At 38.1% G+C, this 17,956-nt stretch overlaps 1 pseudogene; it reads left to right on the top strand.

Annotated features, from left to right (window-relative positions):
* The first annotated feature begins 15,855 nt into the window (after positions 1-15,855).
* LOC113354191 lies at positions 15,856-17,688 on the top strand (annotated as a pseudogene).
* Positions 17,689-17,956: the final 268 nt, after the last annotated feature.

The raw sequence follows: 17,956 nt of genomic DNA, 5'->3' as shown, positions 1-17,956 counted from the left end.
GCCTTTGAATAATATTTCCTCCTTGACTCAGCTGTTGTACAATGCAGTAGAATTGCACTTCTTGTAACAAACAAGATAGATTAAGACTAATCTCAGAAGCATATACGTGCTCAATCAACCATTGTTTTGTGTAAATATCACACTTCAATGAACTTCTTTTTGAATTGAGATACTGCACAAATGAGTTGCACAGATATTTGAGCTTTAAAATTTCTTTGCCTCTCTCGTAGTAGGTACTGAAGTTACCCGGAAAAGCGAAATCCGAAAGATATGTTTGATTGCTTCCGAACTTCAAAAACATAAAATTATCATAGTTCTCCGAACTATTGTTGTGATTACTTGTCCAACGTGTTGCATAATGTCTTGAACCAACAAATGACCGTGTCACCAAATTCATCTTTTCTTCCAGCCCCATAAATACTTTATGATTTACAATGGCATGAAAGAAGTCACGGATACTATAAGCATCATATAGCAAGTCACTATTGTAGTGCATAGCCTTCTTAGTTAAAGTCGTAAACTCCAACTCCAACAAGACACATATACTGCTCAAAAGATTTGCAATAGATCGAATCCGACAGCTCTCCTTTGACCGCGGCTAGTAGCCTTTTGCACATGCAGAAATGTGATGTCAAACCTAGCTCTCCCTTCTAATATGCTACGATCAGTTTCCGTCGAATATATGAAGAATGCTAACTGAACTTCATTATACAACGCAACCCAGTTAATAAAAATGTTCACAGACCTTCGAGTGACTGTAAACATTGCAACTAAAATCTTGAAACTCTCTCTGCTGCAAGACAAAACATCACGTTTTAACCTGGCAGTCATTTCAAAGAGATCAATTACCATACTATGAGACAGACTGAATAAATGGTGAATATCTTCCACAGAACTTGTGGAGATTAAACTCTTCTATTTATATTGAAGATAAGTACAATATGAAAACTGAATATTGTTATGATCCTAGTAAATAGCAAAGACCTGACTAGATTACTTGGACTCAGTAACAGGAGCTGTAGCTGACAAGGAAGCTTGCGGAAGACTTGGTCTAACACCCTCCCTCAAGTTGAACCGGAGTTGACGAACGTTTAACTTGTCTCTGAGTAGTTGAAACCGTGGTGAAGACAGTCCTTTGGTGAAGATATCAGCTAGCTGATCCTTGCTGCTGATAAAACGCACATGGAGTTGTTTACGAGACACTCGTTCCCTTACAAAATGATAGTCTATTTCGATGTGCTTTGTGCGTGCATGGAAAATAGGATTGGCTGTGAGATAAGTGGCGCCTAGATTGTCACACCACAAATAAGGAGGAGGACACCTAACCCCCAACTCATGCAGCAATGACTGAATCCAGATAAGCTCTGAAGTAGCAATGGCTACACCTCGATACTCTGCTTCAGTACTTGATTTCGAAACCGTTTTCTGCTTCCTGGCACTCCAGGAAATGAGATTGCCTCCAAGGAAGATACAATAACCACTTGTGGATCGACGATCATCAAGACTGCCTGCCCAGTCTGCATCAGAATATGCATGCAGTGTAAAATCCCGACTAGGTTTAATGAAGACTCCAAAATCAATAGTATGCTTCAAATACCGAAGGATTCTTTTAACTAACTCCCAGTGTTCCACATACGGCTCATGCATATACTGACAGGCTTTGTTGACAGCCACAGAGATGTCAGGCCGAGTGATATGCAAATACTGCAGCGCGCCAACAACACTCCTATACAGAGTCGAATCCTCAAACCTTGTAGAACCTACTTTGTGCAGTTTTGCATTAGCAGCCATAGGAGTACAAACTGGCTTGAGGCCATCCATTTTTATGCGCCTTAATAAGTCTGAGATATACTTTCTTTGGGAAAGCACCAGAGACTGTCCTTGCCGCAACACTTCAACACCCAAGAAATAAGACAACACCCCCATATCTTTGATAGCAAACTCATGACCCAGATCAGAAATTAAGGTTGCAATCAGGTGTGAGTCCGAACCAGTGACGATGATGTCATCCACATAAACTAACACATACACAACCGAGTTGCATCTGATTTGAACAAACAACGAAGAGTCTGCAACGGAGGCTGTGAAACCAAGCTTCAACAGATGATTACTCAGTCGTGAGAACCAAGCACGTGGAGCCTGTTTGAGGCCATAAAGTGATTTGTGTAATTTGCAGACATGCCTAGGATAGTTAGGGTCTATATAACCAGCTGGCTGCTTCATGTAGACTTCTTCTTCCAAGATACCATGAAGAAAAGCATTTTCTACATCGAGCTGTCGTAGAGACCAGCCTCTCATTATTGCCAGGGAAAGGACTAGCCTGATTGTACATGGCTTAATGACAGGGGAAAAGGTTTCCTCGTAATCTATACCATGTTGCTGGCTGAAACCCTTTGCTACCAACCGTGCTTTGTAACGCTGTATTGAGCCATCTGGATTTCTTTTAATCCGAAAAACCCACTTCGATCCAACGATATTCATCCCTTCTTTATATTCAACCAAGGTATAGGTGCCATTTTGAATTAGAGCATTTATCTGCACGTCCATAGCTTCACGCCATTCTGGAATTTGACAAGCTTTAGAGTAACATGTAGGCTCCATGAAGTCTTGATCAAGAAGTGGATGCTTAGTGGCAGTCAGACAGAGTTTTTGGATTGGTTTTGAAATCCCAGCCCTTGCTCTTGTGACCATAGTATGTACTGGAGCAGCTAAAACATTAGCCTGCCCGTTTTCACTTTGATCTTGCGATGTTTCATGGGATGGTAACATTGTTGATGAAGCCGGAGACTGCTGAGTGGTAATACCAGGTAGAGTCGTCTGTAATTGTTGTTGTGCAGCAGTAGGTAGTACACTGTGGTGAGGCTGTACTAACAAAGGTGGATTTTGAGTGAAAATGGAAGACCCAAAAATATCCGTACTTGTGTCTTGTATTGCAGAACTTACCTCAGGAGCACGCTGTAGGGAAGGAGAAAATGGAAATATGTGCTCTTCAAAACGAACATGTCTTGATATATATTGCCGATTAGTTGGAAGATGAAGGCAAATATAACCCTTATGAGCTGAGCTATATCCTAGAAAAATGCAGGGTAGAGACCTAGGTTCTAGTTTGTGAGCATTATAAGGCCTAAGACATGGATATGCCAAGCAACCAAAAACACGCAGAAACAAATAGTCTGGCTGTTTGCCAAAGAGTAACTCAAGTGGTGTTTTATGACTAGAAGAAAGATTTGGTGTCCTGTTAATGAGATAACAAGCCGTGGTAAAAGCCTCTGACCAAAAATCCTCTGGAAGATGTGCCTGAAATAGTAAAGCTAGACCACTTTCTGTGATGTGCCTAATCCTTCTTTCTGCTAAACCATTTTGAGCTGAAGTATGTGGACAGGAGAACCGATGCACTATGCCTGAGTTGTTAAGATAGGAAGATAATTTCTTATATTCCAATGCATTGTCAGATTGGAACACTTTGATTTTATGACCCGTGAGATTTTCAACTTGTTTATGAAACTGACAGAAGATATTAAAAACAGATGATCTTTGCACTAAAGGATATATCCATGTATAATGAGAGTAAGCATCCATGAAGATCAGGAAATAACGAAATCCATTACGAGAAGTTTTTGGAGATACCCAAATATCAGAAACAATAAGACTTAAAGGAGAATCATAAAGAGTAGTACTAGGATTAAATGGAAGACGTCTACTCTTGCTTACATGACAAGAGTGACAGAATCCAAAACTTTTATTTTGAACTGGAAGGGAAAACTGCCTGACAATTCTAGAAACAGTGCTCAGCATGGGATGTCCTAGCCTCTGGTGCCATACAGGAATACTCGCAGAGAGAAAAGTTGAAGGAGATTGAGATGGTTGCATTCCACTGTTTGTATCCAGCACATATAGTCCATTTTCATTCCTTCCCGTTAGCAGCGGTGTTCCCGTGATTTTGTCCTTCACAACAAACAGATTAGTGTGAAACTCAAAGTAAACATTGTTATCCCTGCAAAACTGATGAACAGAAAGCAGATTCTTTTTGATTTGAGGCACATGAAAGACATTATGCAAGGCAAACTTTCGGGTACTAGAATGAAACTCAGTGTTACCAATGTGTGCAATTTGTAGAGTATTACCATTACCAACTCTCACTTGGTCAGGTCCATCATATTCATGAGGAATACACAAATTCTGAGCATCAGCAGTCATATGGTTTGTCGCACCCGTATCTGTGACCCACTGAGCATTATTGGCATCAGGAAAAGCAACATAAGCTGCAGCAGGCCTGTCCCGACCGTCAGTGCTTCTATCATAGCGGAACCAGCAACGATCCGCAGTGTGATTCCTCTTCTTGCAAATTTGACAGTACACATCTCCCGGAGAAGGAACACGTTGCTGGTAAATAGGACGACGACTGTTGTTGTTTGGTGGTGGTTGTCGTCTAGGTTGATTGTTGTGCATCCTAGGTGGACCTCTGCTGGATGACGCTGAATTAGCAGTTACAAGATTTGCAATGGGTTGTGATTCATGTGATAGTTGATTCTCTTGACGCATCTCGTACGTAAGAAGATGTGACTTAAACGTCTGTATATCCATGTTATCAGCAGTACCCAACACAGTGACTATTGGATCATAAGACTGGTTTAACCCATTACAAATGGATTGTTTCATCTCATTAGTAGGAACTGTGTAACCAGTTGCTGCAAGTTCATCAAACAATCGTTTAGCTTCATTTAAATAAGCTTTCAAAGACTTATTACCTTTGGATAAGTTATGCAGTTTCTTTTTGAGATTCATCTGGTGAGCAAATGTTTTAGGTGCAAACTCAGCTTCCAGTGCATCCCATATTGCTTTTGAAGTATCCAGCTTTGCTACAACGCTTAGAACTTCTGGTGTAAGGGTTGAGTTAAGCCAACCAATGATCAATGCATCTTGTGCTTCATAGGCAGTGAAGGCAGGATTTACCTCATCACTGTCAGGTAGAGTACGATCTGGTACTTCTTTGGATCCATCAATGAATCCAGTTAGCCCATGCCCCTTTAAGATAGGCTTGAATTGAGCTTTCCATAATAGGTGGTTGGTTTCTGTGTGTTTCAGAGTAACAAGATGATGTATTTGGACTTGTCGAAGATTGTTTGTTGCATCTGCCATTTCAGACGTTATGAGCAGTAAAAACTGTGTTTGTTTTTTTTTTTTTGTTATTTGATCTGTGCGGAAGGTGAACTTGGATCAAAAGCCTGATACCAAGACAGACTGAATAAATGGTGAATATCTTCCACAGAACTTGTGGAGATTAAACTCTTCTATTTATATTGAAGATAAGTACAATATGAAAACTGAATATTGTTATGATCCTAGTAAATAGCAAAGACCTGACTAGATTACTTGGACTCAGTAACAGGAGCTGTAGCTGACAAGGAAGCTTGCGGAAGACTTGGTCTAACACTATGCGCAGCTACATATTTATTTTTCAATCCATCATTCTCAAGTGCACCTTGCGCCTGTACAGTTGTCGGTCGCTGAATAATTGCACGGAATGCCACGAGAATCACGGAATGTTTTGAGAATGATAGTCTCCAGGACAGTTTCCTTCATGTGATGACAGTTAATCTTTGAGTCGACAAGGATGAGAAGACGCGGCTCAGTGAAAGGTTTTTGCATCTTATTAACGAACATATCCTGGGTACGGTTACCTGTAATAGACTGAGCACCAATATAGTGAGCAAGTCTCAGAACAGTCGCCTGCCCATACGGTCTAGCAGACTGAGCAAAAACGTCATGTGGGTTCTCAATAAACCTAGCTGCCATCATAAGCTTCTTCCATGTTTTTCCATGAATTATGAAGTAAATACCGTCAGTTCCTCCCTTGGATCTTTACATCTGTAACTTAACATTTCCGAGATGTCCACTTGTCGCTAACAGTGCCCCTAAATCTTTTTCCTTTGATAAGAATTTTTCCAGGATTGGTATACCCGCAGATAGAGTAGACTGAGTAGTATCTCCTTTTCCGTTTCTTCTCGTTATACACACAGAAGAAACCAATTGATGCAGAGAATATGACGGAGTACAAACGATGTTACATACCATTACGTCACTCATTGGATTTGCTATAGTAAATAAACCAACAAGGCTTATAACCCTTGGAAGATCTTGATATGATTTCTGAAAGCCAACACGAGCAAACCAAGGAGGCTTTCGTGGGATCTCTGAATAATTGTGGATGGAAACACCAAGAGAACTTGAGAAAACTTTTTCATATATGTTGTGAACTGCACATACTTTGGATGAAGCTTCTTTGTAGTTATCAATCCAGTTTAGGAGTTCAAACGAGACCCTGAATTCGACTCAGTTTTTGAGTGCAAGTATCCATCTAAGAGAGGTTTAACTTGTATAAGCTTGTGCACGGAACCGACAAATTTTGAATCTTACTGAGGTACACAGTTAAAACGTCCCATAAGCATGAATAAGAAGAACCATACTCCTTCATAACACCGAAATCATTTGACGGAGGGACACAGTCAGTAAGGGTGTTATCTTCTGCTACTTGGAACCCTTTCTTATCATTCTTCCTCCTAATCAAGATGTTATCATCTGGATCATTCCTTCTAATTAATTTTCTTCTCATATTGTCGATGCCTAGACATTCAATATTATCACCTGAATGTTTTGGCAGTGAAATGGAGATCCCATGTACCCTTGCCAAAGTATCATGGACGACTCCTGGAGAAACATGAGAAATAAATTGCTTAACGGAAGACTCTAGCACCCCTTCAGTTACAGTAGAATTCCATTGCATCAGACCATTAAGGTTTACTTCTGAAATATCCGTATCCTTCATATATTTGCCAATCCAACTTGCCTCATAATTGATTAGGTCAGTATGTTCAAGAATCTTAAGTATTTTGTAAGAAAACACAAAATTTTCTTTGCGCCTGAATTTGTAGAGAAACATACAATTCTGTTTGCTCTTGAATAGCTTCAAGCCCTTAATCCGTAGGAATTCCTGTTTTCTGTATCTAGTGACTAGATCTCTTAAAATAAGCGTGTCTAACACTTGAGAATCAACCACGGCATCGACAAATATTTTCATAGTAGAACTTCTGAAGGCATTAATAATTGAATCATAAGGAACATAAAGTCGAAATCTTTCACTCATAATCTCACGAATGGAAAATGAGTTAACTGTATTACCATAAGCTTCTCTTTTGCCCTTATCAAATACTCTATTTGCCAAATTAGGTGCGAGATGTGCAGCTTTCCACCAATCGACAGAAGACACAATCATCACATTAGGTTCGAAAACAAACCCACTGAAAGAAATATTATTTCTAAACTGTAATTCCAAATCTTTTGCCAATGATACTCGATCGGCGTTTGAAAATATTCGATCACGCATTATTCCAGAGTAATGTTGCACAGTTATGTCTTTCAAGGATCTACACTCGTATGCCTTAAGTTCTAGCCAATGTTGGTAGGCTTTATCAAAGAATCATGAGGGGTTCTGGTAGAACCAATATGTGAAAAAGTCACAATATGTCGAATCGGTTTTGGTTTAGCATAAAAGCATATGTGTTTCGACGGTTTTCAACTTTCGCTTGCAATTGTTAAAACCAATTTTCAACCTTTCTCTGGTAAAGGTTGGTTGTTGTTATTCTTTTGTTTTGCATAAGGATGACAACATGATGATATTTCGATATCAATTCTCCCTGGACGAAGATGCAATCATATTGGAGAAGTGGATGTGAAATTTGATGTAACAATATTGTTAGTTAATTGTTTTCCTGTTTAAGAAAAGCCTGAGTTTATATTATATATATTTATTGCTTTTGCTTAACAAAATTTCGGTTTAATTGATGTTTATTCCATGATGTGTGTGTGGATGTGTGTGATTCAATTGGTTCCGGTTAAGAAAAACTACTGTTATCTTGCTTTATTGTGTGGTATCAATTGTTTAGGCTTACAAAATTTCGGTGCAATTGCGGTGCTTTTAATGTATATGTTGTATCAATTGCTTCCGGTTGGGGTAAATAATTATGCAAGTTGATTTATGTTGGTTTGTATGAATTATTTATGGCTTAACGAAATAAAAAGTGTACAAGATGAGTTGTTTAGTCCAATTCGATTCCGGATAAGAGAAACTAATTAAGTTAATTCTGATCTTAGTTAGACCTATCGAAGTGAGGTTTCGGTTATTCAAGTCTAATCAAATGCCTTAACAAGAAATGCTAGTTAACTAACCTAATACTTATCTTGTTTAAAATTGAAAGGTCTAAGTTTATGGATAATTAGAACCTGATGAGAAAAATAGAGTTATCTTTATTTTGGTCTTGTCGAATTAAGCGGTTGTGTTTGAACAATCGGTTTAGCAAAGGGACTAAGGTGCTTAGTTGTTTTTGTTTTTCTAAACTAAATTGGAAAAATTGTTTCGTACAATTATTTCCTTGATAACATATCAAAATAAAATTACTTGTAGTTTCGGTTTTGATATTGGTTATCAGAACATGATGTGTGGAACCCTCGTGCCTAACTCTACAGCTTGCAAGTCTATTTTGAGTTTTGTAAGATTCTTTTCGTGTTGTCCTTTATTTTCTCGTTTCTTTGTCATTTTGTGACAAAAAGGGGGAGAAATATATGGAGTAAACAAGTGATACTGGCATTGATTTTATATTGATTGGTATCGCTAAGGAAAATAACATTGGTGCTTGAACGTTTATCTAACGAAAGAGTGAAAGCACAGACTAAGGGGGAGTAACATGTCATATAAATTGGTATAACAAAGACGTGCGGATTGAATATCTACCTATCTTCCTTAGGGGGAGTATTTTGCTTTGTTATTATAATCTCAACAACGGCATTTTCAAGGATTGAATGTAAGCAGTTTACTGTGCTGTTGAATTCGGGAATCAAGCGTATGTGTAATGAATTCTTGTAATTTGTTTATCCATATGATGTAAGAATTTTGTCACTAAAATTGACAAAGGGGGAGATTGTTAGAGCATAGCTCGGTTGAACCCACCAAGCGTTGGTATGTCAAGTTTGGTTGTCATACTTTAGTGAATCAAAACTCATGTTAAGAGTCGCTTGATTATGTACTAGAGTCAACTTCGTATAGGTTGGCTTGAAAGTATTAGGATATGAGACATTACAAGTATTGCGAAGTCTTGAAGATGTGAAGAAGCAAGGAGATACAACGACAACAATCATCCTTCCACTTGAGGTTAGTGATATTTGACTTGAACTGATTCATTCCCTAACGTATCTTTCAAGTCGTGCATATTGAAAACAAAACTGCGAAGCATATTTGAACTCTAGATAGACATAGTATTAAGGAATACAATACAAGGTTTATTATTTAACCATTAAACTTTGTAGATAAGACATCGCCATAATCATTTGAATGTTATTGTGATTATGTATGGGTATGAGGTGAGGATTTCATCCTAGCGAACAATGTTCTACATGTGCTCTAAGGAAGTAAGTTCATAAACTTGTTTGTGAACCGAAAAGGAAATTTCCAGGTGTTATTGGTTTTGTTATTCATTGCATATCTTATGAACAACCGATATGTGTGATTGAGTATAACAGCTCACAACTTGTTTGTGTTCTTGGTAGAACTATTTATAAAGGCCTGACTTATGTATTGGTATGACTTTTATTAGTAAAACCGATCTTAAGTAATCACCTGAGATGGTATGATCGGGTTTGTGATCGTATGTCTGACCAAATATGGGAAAGGGGAAGTGATCCTAGTAAGAGGTGCAGTACATCACAAAGGGGAACCGATCCTTGTATGGGGGTGCAACAAGGTTTATAGCAGAAAGGGGAACTGATCCTATGGACATGTGCAACACATATAAGTTAGATACCATATATATATGTGGGGAACCGATCCTAGTACCTAGTCAACCGAATTTTGAAAGCTAGTGTGACTATGCACAATACTCACATGGAAGGTAGAACTGAAACTTGTTTTGGTAGAACCGTTAAACCCATGATTGTGATTGAATGTTTGTTTGATCAATCACATAGTTCTTGAAAGTCAGATGAACCAAACTTGTTTGGAAGTGTGGAAAATCGGTTTCAAGGTTGTAAGTGTGAAATAGAACTTACAAAGTAAGGATGTCGACATACTTTGAACACGTGCTATGAATGTTTATTTCTTTAATTTTTCAAAGTTATTCCTTAATAGCTAAGGGAAGAGAATCCGAGGATCGAAACATAAGTAAGTTAAGAATCTTTTAATTAAGGTTATTAATTTCATTTTGTAGGTAAATATAAGAATTAGTAATGTGCATTTACTAATTAGATTTTCCGAGAGATTTCGATCATTATTTTTGGATAGAGTATTTCCAGGAATTATGGAAACCGAATTTGTGCTTTCATGAATATCTTAAGAATATTTTCGGTTTTGGAAATTCATTGGTGTCCAAACTTTCTTGTCTATAAATACTTGAAGTTTGCCTTTCTAGCAAACTAATCCTTCGTAACAACATACTTCCTCTTTTTTTTTGTTATTGGTGTAGCCGCCTATTCGGAGAGGAGAGTAACCTAATTGGGAGAAATCTCTTACGGCCGCTCAGTTTAAAGTCTTCTTTGGGATTGAGAATCTCTAGCGTGTACCGTTGGTGGGAAACTAGATAATTGCGGTTTATCTTTTGTTTTCGATTGATTTGATTGACTAACGGTGGTTGAAATCTGATTGCACCTAGTTTTTTTATGCTTGAGAATCTTCTCTTCTGATATAAGATTCACTCAAAGTAGTTCAGAGTTTCGACAAGAAATCTTTAGACTGTTGTTAGTTCTAAAGACGATCTTGTGATAATCCATTGTTAACAGACTCCGTTCTATGCATGATTGATCACAAGAGATTCAAGTGATTGTGTGCAGGTTTTTATTGAAGATTTAAGAAGATTTGAAGACAAAGAAGATATTCAAGATCTGACTTGGGTTTATAATCTTTAGTGTGCACAATACTTGTTTCGGTAAAACATGATCCAATTAATAATCGGTTTGTCCTTGCGGTAGATTGAATTGATTAATTGAATATATCAGCATCAACACAATTCCTTGGATTAAAAGTGTCGTTGGCTTAACCTTAAACGATTACTTCGGTAATTGAACATAAGATATATCTAAGGACCTGACGAAGGATTTTATGTTAAGATAAACGGAAGAGCCCTTGTCCAACTCATATCACTTGGTTGAAGAGAGTTGATACCAAACATATTTGTTTTTCCTTTACTTCTTGGAATACGAACCAAAGGAATTGTTCCAAGTACGTGAATTATTTATAAGTTGGAGGCATGGGAATACAGACGGAACTAGGTGAACTATAGTTTTAGTTGCTTGGTCTCAACTATTCGGAGTTAGGTGTAATTTTGTGTAGCGGCTTAATCCTGAGAGTATTAAATTCTGGAGAAGGTCCCGGGGTTTTTCTGCGTTTGCGGTTTCCTCGTTACAAAATCTTGCTGTGTCATTTACTTTATATTTCCGCATTATAATTGTTTTATTATAATTAAAGTAAATTACACAAACATTAATTCCTATTTACTTGATAAGTGAATCCTATTGCGTTTGGTTAAGTCCGAACCTTTTTATCAAGTAACATACTTCGTTGTTGTATTGTATTGATCTCGTATCCATAGATGATCACACGAAGTGTGAACCGATTAGTTGTATTGTCTCGACTCTGTCCATAGACAATCACTTTCGGAGAAAGGACTTATAGGTAGGAAAAGTTTTATCTTGAGGTATATTTGGGTACCGTCACCTTTTCATATTATGATCAGTACAGATATCCACCACAGTCTTCTTAACAGCCGCATCACGGACGCGGAGCGCGTCCTTATTTAAGTTGGCAACAGTAACCACTAACTTTCCTTAAGTCTGCGACATGTATCGTTTCTTGTGGAAAGATTCTCCTTCAAATACTCAATCTCTTTAAGATGCCGCTTTTCAGTATCTACAAAAGAAAATAAAAAGATTAAAGCCGCATGTAAACAAAATCTAGAAAGCAACGTAAAGTTGAAGACAGTATAATATTATAAGCAACCTTCTTTTTCAGAAAGGATAGTCCTAACCAATGTCGCATGGTCAGATTCTAAACTAATATTTGTAACTAAACCAGTTCTAGCGTTATCAATAACCCTTGTAGGCCATTCAAACTCATCATCATCCTCTATAAGAAGACGAGAGCGAATCACATTTTCACTGGCGAGAAGAGTATCCCTTTCACTTATAACTTGATCCCTCTCCATCTGAATTTGGAGCTGAACTTCACGGGCGAGAAGATAACTTTCTCTTTTTATAAGTAGTCTTTTTCTGCGTCTTTGAAGAAGCACCACCACCTTTAGGGAGAGGAACATCATCATTGAGACCGTCAGCGTCTCGAGTCTCCACCTACGCACACAATGAAAGATAAGAAACAAAGGAAACAATATTGTTAAAATTTTAAAATAAGTATTTCTTACTTCATAATCGTGCGAACTTGAAGCCTGCGACGCATTGTTGTTAGCCTTGCTTACCAATCTGAACACGGAGATAATAATAAGAGAAAGCACTTAAGATAAGAGGAAAGATAAAGTTAAAGATAAATGCACCATAACATTTTCTTCAGGCCATTTAAACTCACAAGGTTTAAAAGTGTCGAGGTTCGCAGGGAGTGGAGGAGTTGAACCATCAGCACCCCTACCAGAGATGTAAGGGCCCTCCAAGATGATAGGGTATTCCTCCCAACGAACATCTTTTGATTTTTGCGCAGTGTTATTGGAAGAGTCATGGAAGTCAACATCCCGCATAATCCTCTGGTCTTCTGCGAAACCATCATCTCTCGATAAACGGATGCCCGGCGGAATGATTCATTCTTCATGATGACGATATTGTAGTGACGAAAAAAAATTTCAACAATGTACTCTGCTGGGATGATTTCTTTATGCGCGTATTTTGGATTCCTTACGTCTTCTGGGTAAATAGATTCTAACCCAGTTGCACGACGGGAGTACTCTACCATTATTCTAATGCATTCACCACTCAGCTGGAATATGCCGCGCGACAATTTCTCATGAGAGAGAAGCTCGTAAAATAATGGAATTTGAGGATTGCAAAGGGGAATGGGAAGACCAGCAAGCAATTGCCCGAGCGAAACAATAATTTTCTTATCGTTCCATTGATCAAGCGAAAACCATTGATGTTCAAGAGAAGAAGTAGACTCTGATCCAGGAGGGATAGACAATGTGAAGACTCTTTGCTTGAACTCAGTCTGTAATCTCTTGAACTCTTTAACATTCTTCCAACTCGGTTTAAGTGGCATTTTTAGAGTGAGAATGAGAGATGAAACAAGTTTAATCAAGATGATCAGGATCAAGATGATCAAGAAGATGATGATGATGAAAAAGATCACACCTGAGAAAAAATAAGAAGAAGATAGAGGAAGTAGTAAAAGATAGAAAGAAAACGCGAAATAGGGTATAGTGATTAATCATGAATTGAAGAACAGTCGACAAGAAAAGTTACGGAGAATAGAGAAGGAGAGAAAGAGTAAAAAGATGAAGATGAAGGCATACTGGAGTATATAAAGGATTATATCTCCTCTTCCCGAGATATCTCTCTTACGGACACATTAATGATGAGATAGATACGAAGCGACGGTTATTAGATCTTGAAGAGACGTGACGAATGATAAGAGGTGAAGTCAATACATGGGAATAGTCATGCCGAAAACTCGGAAGAATGTCGGTTGAAAGGAATACGGAAAGATGAATAGGTGCGGCAAGAAGGAAATTAGAGTTTCTCTCATCGCTCTTTCTTTGAATGTACGATAAGAGAAGAGGAAAAATGTGGGTGCAAAATACCGCACACTCATTAGTTACGCGAATTAATATATTTAGTACTATGCGAAGACGAACGCACATTTATATCCAGGATGACGAATTTGATGATGTCACTAAAACACGATAAAGTGTGAAGATCTGTGCGTCAACAAAGAATCCATGCGGCAATATAAATGTCCAAGCAACTTTGACGCACGTCAGATCCGAAAATAGGGGCTTTATTAGTTGTCCTCCACTATGTAATCTCCTATAAAAAGGACCAACCACCATTGTAAAGAGGGAGATCTTTTTAGTGAGCAAAACTTAGTTTTAGGAGAGCGAGAGTGTTATTTGTTCCCCAAGTTAGGATTTCATTATATCTCATTTGTATAATTTGTTCCATGTTTTTAATAATAGATCTTGAGTTTTCATCAATGGTTTTTTAATTTATTTGATAGATTATCATTAGGGTGTAGTTGTGGGATTTTCTGCAACTACATGTGACTACACCCGGTTGGATTCCAAGGAGAAAAAGCACCAGATTCGTTTAGCAATAATGCACTCCAAGAATAGATGTTGATTAGTTTAAGCTTTCAGCTTGCACAGACAACAAATATTTTGAATGCGATTACCACTGGCGGTTACGGTGGCATTGTTCCTACGATGTAGATTATCCAAAGTTGGGAGACTATCTAATTACAGACTTCCATAAGAAGAAGCCAACCTTGTGTGGCCAATCACGCGACCCGATTTTTTTCAAAGGGAAGTCTGGAGGGACAGTATCAAGCGTATAGTGGTGATGCGCAGACTTAACTGAAAAAACACCAGATTTATCCCTTATAATACTCATAAAGTTTAGGATCATCTGATAATTCGTGGAGACGCGCACTCAAATTAACTCATCATATAACGCACTAGATAACCTAATATTTCACGAGCCCCCATATATTTACTTAACTTCATATCGAAATGATCCAGAAAAATTACATTTTTATTAGACTAAGAGCAGAAATAACACAAGCATGGGAACAAATAAAAAGCACATGCAAAAACATAAAATTATAGCTGCAAAATTTAGGACATAACAGACTGTCATGCATTCATGGCCCTCGGGAACCCATCTTAAACATTTCATGCCACAAACCTCCGAGTATTTGTGGCGCCCTAACACACCGGCCTTGCTGGTTATTGTCCACAGCTGTTGGTCGGCTGAGGATAGTTAAAAATGGCAAGTTGGTTATCGTGGTGATGTCCACATGCCATTATTGTCTCATTAAGCAATCTTAAGTATAATTAAGAATGCGAAGTTGGTTATCTGAATTTGTCAACAGTTAATGATAACAAGTTCAAGGAAACTTAAGTTCAATGAATCATCACAAGTTCCTCATCTTAGCTTATCCAAAATTTCTCCAAACTAAACTCTATTAATACATCTACGAAGTTCCTCAAGGATCCAAATAAACCATCAAGCTCATCAACAACGTTTTTCTTTTTGTTCTTTTTACTAAAACCAAGTCTATGGCTCTCTCGGATCCATGCAAAACATAGCACGACACTAATCCGTCATAATATTTTTGAATTCGAACAGAGAATGCCACGAAATCGCCCCGGCTAAGATGTGGTCGGGCAAAGTATGCGGCCCTTTTTTTTCTAACACGTATATAAACTTAAACCTGTCCCCCTAAATCCCCGCAAAACATTCCCTTTTGAGAAAAAATAAGAAGTTAATTAAAGAAAAGTTAGTTAAATATTTTTATAATAAAAATGTTTTTCACTTTATTTTTTACTTTATATACGTGTCAAATAAAGAAAAGGAACCACATACTTTGAGTATGCGGGCCGACCACATCGTAGCCGCCGTACAGTCCCGACAACATCGACCTTACTGGTTAAGGAATCACCGTTTAATTAAAAATGACAGGTTGGTTATCTTAATCTGTCCACAGTTGTTTGATTAAGAAAACTTTGTTTAAATGAAAAATATGAAGTGGATTATCTTAATTTGTCAACGTTTGTTTTGTTATACCAAGTTGCTTATCTTAATTTGTTCCCAGTTTCTCCAAACTAAACTCTATTAATGCCTCTAATAAGTTCCTCAAGAATCAAGATAACTTACTAATAATCTCATCATCAACATTCTTCTCTTTGTTGTTTTCCCGATGGATTTACTAAAACCAAGTCCAGCAAACTCATCACCGTTGACACCACTAGGGTTTCAAGAGAGAGCAGCAACTGTATATGGTGATTGCACATCCATCATCTACAATAAAACAACTTACACTTGGAGCCAAACCAACCGTAGATGTCTTCAACTCGCTTCATCTTTGAAATCAATGGGTATTCAACGTGGAGATGTCATCTCAGTTTTATCACCAAAGCTATGTATGAACTTCATTTTGCTGTGCGTATGAGTGGCGCCATACTGAACACCATCAATACACGTCTTGATGCGCGTACTCTTTCTGTAATTCTTTGTCACAGCGAATCAAAACTCATCTTTGTTGATTTGCTTTCTCGCTCTTTAGTTCTTGAAGCTTTTTCTCTTTTTCGATCTGGGGTTAATTCTCCTATACTCATCTGCATCATGGATGATGATGTTCACTCAATCTCCACCGTTGACGGTTATGATCCTGACTTTACCTATGAAAATTTGATTAGTAAAGGTAATCCTGATTTCAAGTGGGTCCGACCTAACAGTGAGTGGGATCCAATGGTGTTAAACTATACATCGGGCACGACATCATCTCCTAAAGGGGCGGTCCATTCTCATCGTGGCCTATTCATCGTGACTGTTGGTTCTATGATGGACTGGTCTGTACCAAAACAACCCATATTTCTGTGGACCGTGCCGATGTTTCATACGAGTGGGTGGTCGTTTTCTTGGGGTATGGCTGCCGTTGGTGGACTCAATATTTGTTTGCGTAAATTTGATGCTACTTCCGTTTATGGGTTGATCCATCAACATGGTGTGACCCATATGTGTGGGGCACCAGTGGTGTTAAACATGTTAGCAAACAACTCAAGTAATGAATCATTAATAAACCCGGTTCAAATTTTAACCAGCGGATCTCCACCGCCTGCATCGGTTCTCTTTCGGGCCGAGTCACTTGGATTTATAGTAAGTCACGGTTATGGTTTAACTGAAACAGCTGGATGCGTCGTATCATGTGCATGGAAACAGGAGTGGAACAAATTCCCTGCAACGGAACGGGCAAGGTTAAAAACAAGACAGGGTGTGAGAACAATTGGAATGACCAAAATTGATGTGTTGGATCCTGAATCTGGTATAAGTGTCAAACAAGATGGGTATTCTATCGGTGAGATTGTCTTACGAGGTGCTTCGATTATGCTAGGTTATTTAAAAGACCCAGAAGGTACGTCGAACAGTTTGAAAAAAGACGGATGGTTCTGCACAGGAGATGTGGGTGTGATGCACCCTGATGGGTATGTAGAAATAACAGATAGATCCAAAGATGTGATTATAAGTGGTGGAGAGAATATAAGTAGCGTAGAAGTTGAATCAGTGTTATATGCGCACCAAGCAATTAATGAAGCGGCCGTGGTAGCTCGGCCAGATAGCTTTTGGGGAGAGACACCTTGTGCTTTTGTGAGTTTAAAATCCAAACTCAACAAGCCTTCTGAAAATGATATCATTGAATTTTGCAGGGAAAAGCTACCTCATTATATGGTTCCAAAGACAATTGTTTTTGAAGAATCTCTTCCCAAAACCACAACCGGTAAAATTCAAAAATTTAAGCTTAAGAGCAAAGCTAAAAACTTGGGTTTATCTCGAGCAGAAAGTCGAATTTAAGTTTTTCCACCATGACTTTACTCGTATGACTATAAACTCTGCAAGTATAAAAAGGTTGTTCAGAATTGGCGATCCTCAGTCCTTGACCCATCGGTTGAATAAAACATACGTACCTACGAAAATTGTAATAATAAATATCATGAATAATGAAAAGTTTTTTTTTCATTTCTTTCTGGTTTTTTGGTCGATGAACACAAAATATTTACATACATGTATTTAAAAGTAACATAGACATGTTGTTAGAGCACTAATCAGTCGAACTCGCAAGCGTTGTTATCTCAAGCTTGTTTGTCAAGTTTAGATGTCAAAACTATAAGTCTTGACTTCTAGTCTCGGATAAGGATAGAAT

This window comes from Papaver somniferum, chromosome 2 (assembly GCF_003573695.1).
Source record: "Papaver somniferum cultivar HN1 chromosome 2, ASM357369v1, whole genome shotgun sequence".
NCBI lineage: Eukaryota > Viridiplantae > Streptophyta > Magnoliopsida > Ranunculales > Papaveraceae > Papaver > Papaver somniferum.
The sequence above is the reverse complement of the archived record's forward strand: the minus strand, read 5'-3'. Positions and strand labels throughout refer to the sequence as shown.